The sequence below is a fragment of the Pinus tabuliformis genome, chromosome 2_2, assembly GCF_031772625.1.
Source record: "Pinus tabuliformis cultivar Carrire ecotype Pingquan chromosome 2_2, CPIR1, whole genome shotgun sequence".
Classification (NCBI taxonomy): Eukaryota; Viridiplantae; Streptophyta; class Pinopsida; order Pinales; family Pinaceae; genus Pinus; species Pinus tabuliformis.
Window position 1 is genome coordinate 896,654,378 of NC_142300.1, and position 11,842 is coordinate 896,666,219.

Consider the following 11,842-nt stretch of genomic DNA (forward strand, 5'->3'; position numbering starts at 1 on the left):
GATGAAATGAGAAACCATTCTTCTTACCAAATTTAAGCCCTCTGATTACATAAAAAATCCCATCCACAATAGCACCCAGGTAGCCATATCTCCTTCTAGGCATATTTGCAATGAGTCTCCATAAATCAAGGTAAGGAACATATTCCTCTGCATGAACAATGGCTTCCTTGCAAGCATCTCTCCTCATAGAGCCTCTAGCGACATAAATCCTGCTAGAAATTACACAATAACCTTTTGTTTTCAGAGGTATAATTGCAGTACTTGAAAGGGAAAATGACAGGATTTCCAAGGAATACATTTGAATTTACCACTGGAAAAACAAAACGAACATGATGACAAAGTACTCTAAAGAAGACTGCGGTTGCATTGCAAAATGATTTACAAAATAGAGTTCTAGAGACCAAGAGAGTGTACATTCATTACAAGTCAATTAATGCCCTAAAGTACAATATTCAAAATATAGAAAGGAATTAAAAATTCTATTGGTGTAAAGACTGCATGAGGGAGACAGGTCACAAGATTTTTGTTCATACTTCTTCAAAAAGGGATGTGAAAGCAGCCGATGTGCAGTATGGAGAAGTAATGCATCCTTTTGAAGACAACATATCATAAAACACTAAAACTATGGTGATGCATCAAGTGGCATTGATGGAGGGTTGCCGAAACAGATGGCAACCATTAATGTAGGCCAATCATGTGTTTGCCCCAAAGACAAGCAAGGGAACCTTCCAAATGCACATTCCAGCAAAGATAATCCAAAACTCCATATATCTGCAAAGCATCCATCATACTTTCCACCGTACCCATCAAGATCGAACCTTTCAGGGCTCATATAAGCACAAGTGCCCAAGAAGGAATTTCACTGGGCCAAAGTGTCAGCCAACACAGTGTTGACACTAAAATTAAAAATATTGACTTCTCTTCTCTTGTTGATCAACAAATTGGAGGGTTTTATATCACAATGAATAATTTTGTTCTGGTGCAGGTAATGCAAGCCCTTGAGAACCTGCTTGGAAAACTCAACCAAATAGTGTTCTCATATTTTCTTGTGGCCTTGAAGAACATGTGCAAGGGTACCACCATCCATGTACTCCAATGAAAAGGAAATCTCTCCTCCTCGATCTAATATGCCATAACAATGCACGATTTGTGGAGAATTCACACTTCAAAGAATATTCATTTCCCTCATTATTTGCTTTCGGTACTTATTGGCTTGCCTCTGCGAATTGTTATAATAAGTGGGAACGGTAATGATAGCTTTATACACTTGAATACCCAGGTATGCTTGGGTGATTTATTTCACATTAAGCAATACCATTGAAGATATTTCCTCGGCCACAAAGGTTTTCTCTTCTCCCTTAAAAGTTCCTTGGATCAAGAGCTTATCATTGCATTCACAAACAATAGAAAAGGGCCAAAGGCTCTTATCAGCTTGGACAAAGGAATCGGAGAAATGCCTACCAATCAACCTCTTGGCATCAAAAACAGTGTTCGCAGGGTTGAAAGCGACTTGAATCTTGGCAGGCTATCTGATGAGGCGTTCATTTTCTGTGAAGGCAACCATGGAAGGAGTAATCTGATTGCCCTGATCATTGGGAATGATATCCACTCTATCATGATGACCATCCCAAACACCCACACAGCTTTAAATGGTTCCAAGATCGACGTTTATAGCCTTGCCACTGGGATTATGAGGGATGGATGTATATTGTGATCATTTAGGAAGATTGAACGTAACTTATCCGATGTAAATCTCAAATTAAGTTGGAGGTATAAACCTTAGATATTTTGAACTTGAGTAATTGGGTACACTGAAATTTTTATCAGTTGGAAGAGCAAACTTCACAACCTTTTTCAGGTTAATCATTTTATATATGGAAGTTTTTGAGGTACTTATCATGGAACCGTTTTCAAGTTTATAACAATACATGAGATTTAACACTGAGACAATTTGACTTGTAAATTTTAGGAAATTATTTGAAACCAAAATTTTGTTTGTTGTCCAATAGATACATTGAAGTAGGCATTATCAGAAGCTAAAATCTATGACAAATTCAAATTAGAAGACAGAGTAACATTTGTAATTACAAATTGCAGAAGCTTCTGTATATTGAGATATAATTCCATTTCAATTCATATATTATGTCCAGTGACCAAATTTTCCACCGATCTCATATTCATATATATATATATATATATATATATATATATATATATATATATATATATATATATATATAAGTAACTGTGTTAGAAGATGTTGTAGCTAAATGTTAAAGTGGAGATTATATTATATTATAGTTCTATTAAAACATAAAAATAAGTATACATTATTGTGTACAATATCTTGATAGATACCTTTAAATCAGCATTGTGTATAAGGACTAGCAACATCCTCCAAAACTGTACTAACTAGTTCATCTTCCTAACTCACAGATTTTATTTATTCATTGAACTGATGTACATATTCCTACTCTTCTTGCTCATTTAACTCTCCTCTATAAAAATTCACTTAGGTTCTTGGATCTGAGGCCATTTCCTGGTCAAATCTGTGAATATTAAGTGTAGAATTCCAAAGTTTCATCCATTCAACTCATGCCTCATCCAACTGTTGTTGAACTGGCAGCACAGATTCTTTAATTTCTGCTACTTGAGCTATAATTTGACTGTCAGTTTCAGTTTTTGTTACATTAATATTGGGAATGGAACCCCTATTGCAACTTTAATTTCTACTACTTGAGCTATAATTTGACTGTCAGTATCAATTTTTGTTGCATCAAGATTGGGAACAAAAGCCCTATTGCAACGTATGTGTTCTTTATGACTTTGCAACATTCCTTGAGTCTCTTGCAAATAATCTATTTGATAAATTGTAAATAAATTGCCAGCAATCTCATGCAAATCTCTCGAATCCATTGGATAACGTATGGAGAAATTACCAGTAATCACATATATTCAAAAAAAGAGGACTGGATCATTTATTTCCAGAATCAAATGAAGTTCTAAGAGTCATGAACTTCATAATAAAGGAAGAATATGTTAAATAGGGAGCATATATCCTCACCTATACAACATTTAATGTACTGCTGTCAGGTATATATTATTTACCCTAGTTCTTGAGGAATCAATTGCAATCGTTATACACAGGAAAAAGTGTTTAATGGCAAAACCAAATGCTGTAATTGCTGATGCAAAACCATCTATCTATGCTACCTACTCAATTGGCAGTGCACCTAGGTCAATAGAACCTCTTTCATATATTCATATGCTCTATTGATGTGCATGAAAAACAAACTCATTTCATCTACTTTCACGAATATAGTAATAAAAAATGCCAAAATATTAGGATTTTATTAAGGAAAGTTTGTTAGACAAGATTTTTATGAGAAATTGTTGGCTTAGTGGGTCCTGACCCAGGTTCAGAGTTAAGTTTTCCAAACAAATCCCTACAATACTGGCCCTCTTGGCATCAATCCACGGAACGTGGACTGAGGTCTCACACGAAGCAGTATGGGGGTATGTTGGAACCAAGTTTATGCACCCAGAGATGATTGTGATGTCATTTTATGCCCTTAACCTTCCTTCACGCATGTCGATAAGCCTTTAAGGATTATTGATATAACTCCCTCTTACCATCCTCTAGACCTTCCTAAAGGTCTACGACTATCTTTTGCGAACCTTAGATAGGTGAATCAACCACTTATGCACCTCTGTGATTACTCCTAATTATGTTATTATTCAGATCAGCTTAAGTGTCTAATATCTTTAACATGCATTAATATATTCTTTGTGTAAACAAATATTATTACTTGTGTTCATATAAAAATGTAAACTATGTATAATCGCGCATCAATACGATATTAAATCATAAACCCACTATTCATCATAACATAAATGCATTCATTCATAACAAAAGTAAATGGACAAAACACAGATATTTCCAGAATAATCTCTTTATTGATACTTCAGTTTTGCTTACAAACTCGAGACTACCCTGCACACTCAGCTGCAGGGGTCTGTGCACTCAAGTGCGGACTCTACTCTAGGCCTTTGCACACACAACCGCAAAGCCTCTCTTCTACTCTAAGAATCTTCTCTCTTCACTTCTTAATGACCCTTTACATCAATCATCAACTATGAACTTCCTTAGGCTCTCTAGGACTCTCCTTTTTATATAATCCCTTGGTCCGCGGACCATGGGTAGGTCTATATAAGCCAACACAACTTACATAAAGGAAGGGAAAGTCCCTTTATGAAAATTACTATGTACGTGATCTATGACCACAACTTGCAAAGACTTTACACTTTACATAACAAAAACTTGGGCTTTCTACCCCAAAACTTGGGCTTTTGCCCCAAAATTGACTGCAGGGGACCATCTCCCAACAGGCCCCCAACACAAATATCGTGACTCACCCCCGAATCACTTTTCTAGCGTGGAGATCTTACTACAGAGACCTCCCAACTTGACCTGTGCCATTGCTACTTCAGTCGTGCTCTGCATGGCTTCCTCCTTGATCTGCTCCACTAGCTGCTCAGTTGTTGGTCCTGCGCTGTTTTCCTTTACTTTCTACTATGTCCTCTTTAGGTGTGCCAACTTCTCCTCAATGGTGGTAGAGATAGCATAGGCCTCGTCTAGCCAAGGCCCCAATCTGGCCTTGAGGACCGCCTCTTTCCATTACGCTGCCTCCACCTCCTCGAGCAACTATTTTTCCTCATGCAGCTTAGCCAATTACTATAATATAGCAATGGTGTGCACCATCGCTCTTGCTTCGTCATACTTCTACTGAAATTCTTGTGCCCCTATGTTCAACCTTTGTAGGTTAGGATCCTCCTACAGAATCATAATGACCTCCATAAACTGCTCAAAGAGCGTGGTGCAATCTTCCACCATGACATCTACTATTGCGACTACATCCTTTACAATTTCCTCGCGTCATTCTCTAACCTCTAGTTGAGTTGAAGGTTGTGACTTCAACTCAAGCTCTGTGATTTTAAGGTTTAGTTTAAATTGAACCTTGGCCATCTTTGTCCTTGCATCATGCACATCTGTAGCCAACATCCTAATCTTGGCCTCCACCAGCGCTTTTTCTGGGATGTGTAGTTCTGGAACAGTTCAGCATGCTTCAGCTACCACAGCTGTGGTTCAATCATTCTTCTCATGAACCTTCTTCCATGCTTCTATCGCTTCTATCCTCTCAACGAATATATGTTCATTGTTGAATTTTTTCTCGTTGATCATGCTCAGTGCACACTGCTCTCGGTCCCTGATATCTGTAATCACACCTTCTTGCAGTGTGTAAAGTAATTCACTGGGGAGTGCAGTCAAGTTGAGGCCAATATTCCTCAAAGCATTGATAGTATCCTTTTCATCTTCTACATCCATGCTCAAAGCTCCATCCTACAGTGCGATTGCCAGAAGATCCAAGGATTGAACCAAATCTGCTGCTTTAGTGGTCCCCGACGCTAAACTAGTTGATGTCACGTCGCTCTGCCCTGCACTTGCCTACAATCTAGTTGTTTGGATTTGTAGCTCACACAGACCCGTCTGTATGGCGACCAGTGCTTGCTTCTGCTACTGCTCAAATTGCTGCAGTGGTTCTGCTGTCATGTCCCTCACCTTATCTCCAATATCGTCCAAGTCAACCTTTGTCAAGGTGATTGGATCTAGCGATGACTTGGAGGCTTTGGTATTCTTTCATTGTCCCTCCTTTTCCTTTTCCCTATGTCTCTTTACATGAATAGGAGTGCTCTCCAGATCTCTGCCACCCTATTTTGATTGTTTTTCGTCCTTTGTTTGGGGTGAAGGAGATTTCTAACTTCTGTCAGAGCCATGCTATTCCTGCTTTGCTTGTTCCTTTGCAGCGCACTCTACTTCTACATGGGCCTTCTCCTCAGTGTCCTTCTTCCTCTTTTCTTCCAATTGTTGCAGCTTCAGTCGAGCCGCTTCCTTTTTCTTCTTCTCCACAGACTTACTAGTCTTGACGGCCAAATTTTAGGGTGTGTGCCAATCGACTAGCCATCTCTTAAGGACTTCAACAATGGCATCATTGGTAGCCAAGTAGGGAAGATCATACCACTTCTAATCTGGATCCTTCAGCACCTGGATGTAAACATGGAGGAAGTCTGCCTTAAAATCCATGTACCCAGATTGTTGCTCAAAGATGATTGGTGACAACCATGGCTTTTGGTGATGGCCATATGAATGCTCATCTCCATCAATACCCAAAAAAATTTAGTTTCTTGAACCCGCGCAGTGTCCTTTGTGGCCCATAGTGAAGAAAACTTCACTACTTCTGCCAAATCTGTCTGAATCGGAGGAAACTGGCTGTCCTTCGGCAACTCCCATGGGACTATCACAATTGACAGCAGTAGCCATGAGTAATGGAAAGTTTTACTTTGGTCCTGTGCCTCTTTGTAGTTCGTGAGGAGCTCGCTACACAGGTAGCGCATCCAGTTGAACTGTACGCTCTCCGTGTACTGAGCTGCTAACGAAAACACTGATGTCGGCACCTCGTTCAGAAGTAAATTCCTCATCACTTTGCCAACCAAAATTTGGGTGGCCACCTTCACCGCAAGGGTCAATAATACTAGTAGTAGAATACCCACGTGCTTTCTTGACAAGTTTCAACTTGTCCTTCATCTTCTCAGCGAGGTCGAGCTTGCTCGTCATTCTGCCAAAAGTCTTTGCAAGATTTAGTCCAAAGTGAGGTAACAATGTGATCCTATGGATCATCATATCATTGATTGGTATGGGCTTATTTAACCACAAGAATCTATCATGCAGAAGGCACAACAACTGCTTAATGAATGTCAAGTTTATCGGGGCACACTCGTCGTGAGGCACCCATAACAAGTTCAACAAACTTACCTTGTTTACCGCGCAAATCCATTCCACTGGCTCCAGCATGGTGACACAAGAATCCTTATAGAATACTCGCTTCATGAAGGTATCAGTAGCCAGGTGGGGAAATCGCTCAACGTCTCCCAAATCCCAATCTTCAAGTTTCATATGTGGGACGCGCGCCAAGCATGGACCTTCAAAAGTGATTTTTTCTGGTAGCAGGGGTATTTTCAGGAGGAACTATCCCTCATCTGGGTCCTTCGGGAGCTTCACCTTGCCTTGGTGTGGAGGTATGTACTCCGACAGCTTCAAAATAGAGTCTACCCCCTCAATATCTATGTATTCAGTACCCTCCTCGGCATCTAAGTCTACCACTTTGCCTTTCTCCTTCACGGTTGGCTTTTCTTTCTGTTGTGCCTTTGTAGCTACATGTTTCCTTGGTGACTCACACACTGGTGGCGTCTTCTTTTGTTTATCCTTCTTCAGCTTGGGAACCTCTCTCGGTAGTGTAGGCTTCAGCCTAGGAAACCTTGGCACCTTAGGCACTGCGGTAGGAACTTCCATACTCACGACTTCAAGGGCAGCTCCCTCAGAGGCGACAACATCCCCAATACTAGCGGTCTCAACTGGTGCATACATGACCTTGTTAATGAGCTTCTGATCAGGCTCAGACACAGGGCTTGCAAGAAAATTCTCAAAGAGCTCACGCAACAGAAAACAAGACTCAGAAATTCTCAAAATGCAAAGTGTTTCTCACTGGATGACCATTTGTAATTTACAGGAAAATTCAAATTCAAATTCAAACATTCCCCCAAAAATCCCTTCATAAATGTAAGATTGGCGGTAGATTTCCAAATATTTCACATTTGATTTCAGCCTTAAATGCCTTAAATTTTGTCCGCATGCTCCTCTTAACCATATTCTGGCAGTCAAATCGTGAACAATGATAGTAATGGTCACTTTCTAGCTACGCTGCGTGGTCTCTTATCCTATTGCGCAGATCCCTTCGCACTTCTGTTGGTATTGTGAAATCCTCCCATTCCGCACAGACACTTTGTCGCAGATCTGTACAACTTGGGCAATGTATTTTATAGTCCCGCACCTCCTTGCATCTTCTTGGAGCACCAAGACTGTGCTACCATCATATAGTCATCTGGTCAGATCCCCAGTGTATGGCTTCAATCGGCTGCCATTTACCTTTCTGGGAAATGGATCTCCATTCAATTTCACAAGCTGAATTACTCCACCATAATTAGTATCCTTGATAACATACGACCCCACCCAATGCATTTGAAATTTTCCTATCAGACTTGCTGTCATATAATAAAACTAAATCATTTACCTTGAAGGTGTGCAGTTTGATGTGTCGATCATGCTATGCCTTTTCACTCCTTTTGAACTTGTTTATGGAATCCAACCAAGAATATATCTTCATCTAGCTCTGTCAGCTGTGTGAGCTACTCTTTTAAGGCACTGCGATCTACCATTCCTATCAACACCACTATGTGTAGACTAGGCACAATATATTTCATTGACATCACAACTTCTACACTATAGACCATCCTAAAATGTGTCTATCCAGTCAGCTTCTTACAGGTAGTCTTATATGCCCATAACACAATGGGTATGCACATATCCCAATCATTCCTCTGTGCATTTCAAACCTTTGTCAGCGAGTTCTCCAATATCTTATTAAATGCTTCCACCGTCCCATTGCCCTGAGGATGACATGGCGTACTTTTCTGATGATAAACTTGGAACTCTTTCGTCAGCGCACTGATCGTTTCATTAAGGAAGTGCGTACCGTGATCACTCATCAAAATCTTTGGGAAACCGAGCCTGGTCAGCACATATTCAAATAGGAACTTCATTGTTGTTGCCCCTGTACAATCCTTCATAGGTTGTGCTTCTGCCCATCTGGTCAAATACTCAGTTGCGGTGATGATATACCACACACCCGTCTTCTTTCCTAGAGGTTGAATCGGTACAAAATCAATCGCCCACTTTTCGAATGGCTACAATGATACTTGAGGATTTAGAGGTAGAACATCCCTCCATGATGGCCTACCGGTTCTCTGAAATGCATCGCACACCCTCAATATGCTTTCGAATCCTTATACAAGGTTGGTCACCATAGCCCAACACATAAAATCTTCTACACTGTTACTTTACCTGCATAATGGCCTCCTGCATCCCCTTCATGAGCTTCAGCTAGGATGTTTCTTTGTTCAAAATCAAGCACATAACGACGTAGTATCTCATCCGATCCCATTTTATATAAGTGACCTGCAATCACCGAAAAGTCTATCGCATGCACAACTAATTCCTTCTTCTGTTTACTTATGTATCCTTCTGGATCCGTTCCCGTAGTTAGAAAGTGGATGATGTCTACAAAATGATTGTCGGCCATGCACACCGCAAAGAGTTGCGCGTCATGAAGCCATTCCTCCAAAATTGGTAGGCTCCTCTCTTGTTTCAATGCGCGACATATGATCTAGCCCTGCATTCAATCGCCATGGCTTCACAATGACTTCGAAATCATATTCCTGAAACAACAAAAACCATATGCATATTCCCCCCCACAACATAGGCTTGTTGACCAAGTACTTTAATGCAGAATGGTCTATATACATCATAAAGTGTCTGCCTAGCAAGTAATGCCTGAACTTCTGGAGCGCATACACCATGGCCAACCCTTCGCTCTCCATCGTCAAATATTCTTTTCAGCCTTAGACAACGTTCTGCTTGCAATTGTATCAGCTGATCCAATTCTCCTTCACTGACCTGTGTAAGTAATGTTCTCAGCACAATACATGACGCATCCACATGCACATGAAATTCCTTCTTCCAATCCCAGAAGACTAGGATCAGTGTGGTGACCATATTTTCTTTTAACACATCCAAGCTCCGCTCACATTCCTCATTCCAACAGAATGTAGCGTCCTTATTCAACAGTTTTTCCATCAATGTGGTAATCTAGGCATAACTCTCGATGAACTTTTGGTAGTAACCAATATGACCCAATGTTGCGTGCAACTGTTTAACACCTCTTGGCGCCTCCAAAATAATTATAACTATGATCTTGGTTGGGTCCACAATTAATCCTTGTCTGCACACCAGATGACCCAGCAAGATTCCAGAAGGGACGCAAAATAGACACTTCTTCAAGTTTAGGGCGATCTAATACCTCCGACATGTATCCAACATCAAGCACCGACTATCTACATGGTGTGTGACCAGTCCAAACACTGTCCAATCATCAAAGTATACCTCCAAAAACTTGTGAATAAACTCTTTGAATGCCACAATGACTACATGTGAAAAGATCGTTGGTGCATTCTTCAATCCAAAAGGCATTACAGTATACTGAAATCATCCTCACTTGGTCGCGAAGGTCATCTTACTCCTATCTTCCTATGTGATCTTTATCTAATGATATCTAGAGAACCCATAAGTAGACAAATATGCTTCATGTTTGCCAACATTATCCAATACCTCATCCGTAAACGGAGTTGGAAAGGGATCATGAATGCAAGCATCATTCAGTTTCCTAAGATCTATGCAGATCCTTATCTCATCCTTCTGCTTCTTTTCCTGAACTACCATAGGACTTACCCAATTGGACTCCTCCAATGGTTCAATAATACTTGCTGCCAACATCTTTTCCAACTCCAAGCAGACCTTTTCCTTGTACTTAGGATTAAGGTGGTATGGCCTCTGCTTCATAGGCTTCGCGTCTAGTTTCAACGTTATCTTCATCACTCCTAAATTGCCTATTATCCCCTTTAGGTCTGAAAAATTTGTAGGTAAAAAATCCTGGTATTTGTGGAGTAACTCAATGACCTTATCCACCGTAGCATCATCCCAGTAGTATCCTATCTTCACAAACTTTAGCTCTGCCTTTATTCCAATGTTCACTTGTCTCGTTTTCAGTGGCATGGTGATATCTGGGTTTTTTATCTGCGGCCCCTCAACTTGGCGGTGACCTTATGCCTCTGGGATATTAATATTCCTTGGATCCTCCCCTTCTTCTTTAGTAGTCACATTGTAGCACTCCAACGCATGGCGACATTGGGTGGTCCAATCTGGGTGAATCAAATCCAAGGGATCTTGTGGGATTCTAAAGATCGCTGCCTTAACCTCCTGTAGTGCTTCATTGATGAACGCAAATCCATCCTCAAAGATGAATGTCATCAAGAACCCCTGTCTCAAAATATCCCATTTGTCCGTGCCATGGCGGAGCTCTGTTTCCAAGTACCAATTCATCGGTATTACATCTAAAGTGTGATAGAACAAATGTACCCACTCTGATTGCGGTTTTGCCCCATAAGTATCAGTCAATTGTTAAGTGATCGTGCTGATCACTCCTCCCATCATATTTCTTTGACAATCGAACCTTTGGTCACGATCACTCCTCCCATCATATTTCTTTGACAATCGAACCTTTGGGTGACCAAGCCTCACCCTCATCATTCTTCTATATTCACACCATCCATGAAAATTTTGTTTATGCGTACCACACCATATTGTAGGCGTAGCATGCAGCGCCATGTCGAAGGCTTGGAAGCGATGCTACTCTAGCACTTCCCTTTCAAATGCATCCAAAAATTTATCAACTTTAGTTGAACTATCACAATAAGGCAAACTTCTTACCTCCTATGATACGCAACACAGTGACTTAGTCATCATATTATAGCGCAGCGTAGACACTTCGTGCAATTGATTCAACCAATGTTTCAATTCCTCATCTGAATCTGATGTGCAAAAGCTTTCGCGGTCCCTTGCAATACATCCATGAGCTGTCAGATTCACCCGATCTTGATCTTGCGTTGTTACTTTGTAGATTTGGTCCAAATCATCATCACTTTCATAATCACGGACTGGTTAAGTATATCGCGGTCCTTCTACAGGGTCCAAAGGTACTATTACGCGGAGCAATTTTCTCTCAAAGGATATTGTTCACTTCTTCAAAATGATCACCCGATTCATGTCAATAGC

The 11,842-nt window shown here is 40.6% G+C and overlaps 1 pseudogene; it reads right to left on the bottom strand.

The window, feature by feature from the left end:
• Window positions 1-430: 430 nt before the first annotated feature.
• On the bottom strand, window positions 431-6,379 carry LOC149195911 (mitogen-activated protein kinase kinase 9 pseudogene; annotated as a pseudogene).
• Between the last annotated feature and the right edge of the window lie 5,463 nt (window positions 6,380-11,842).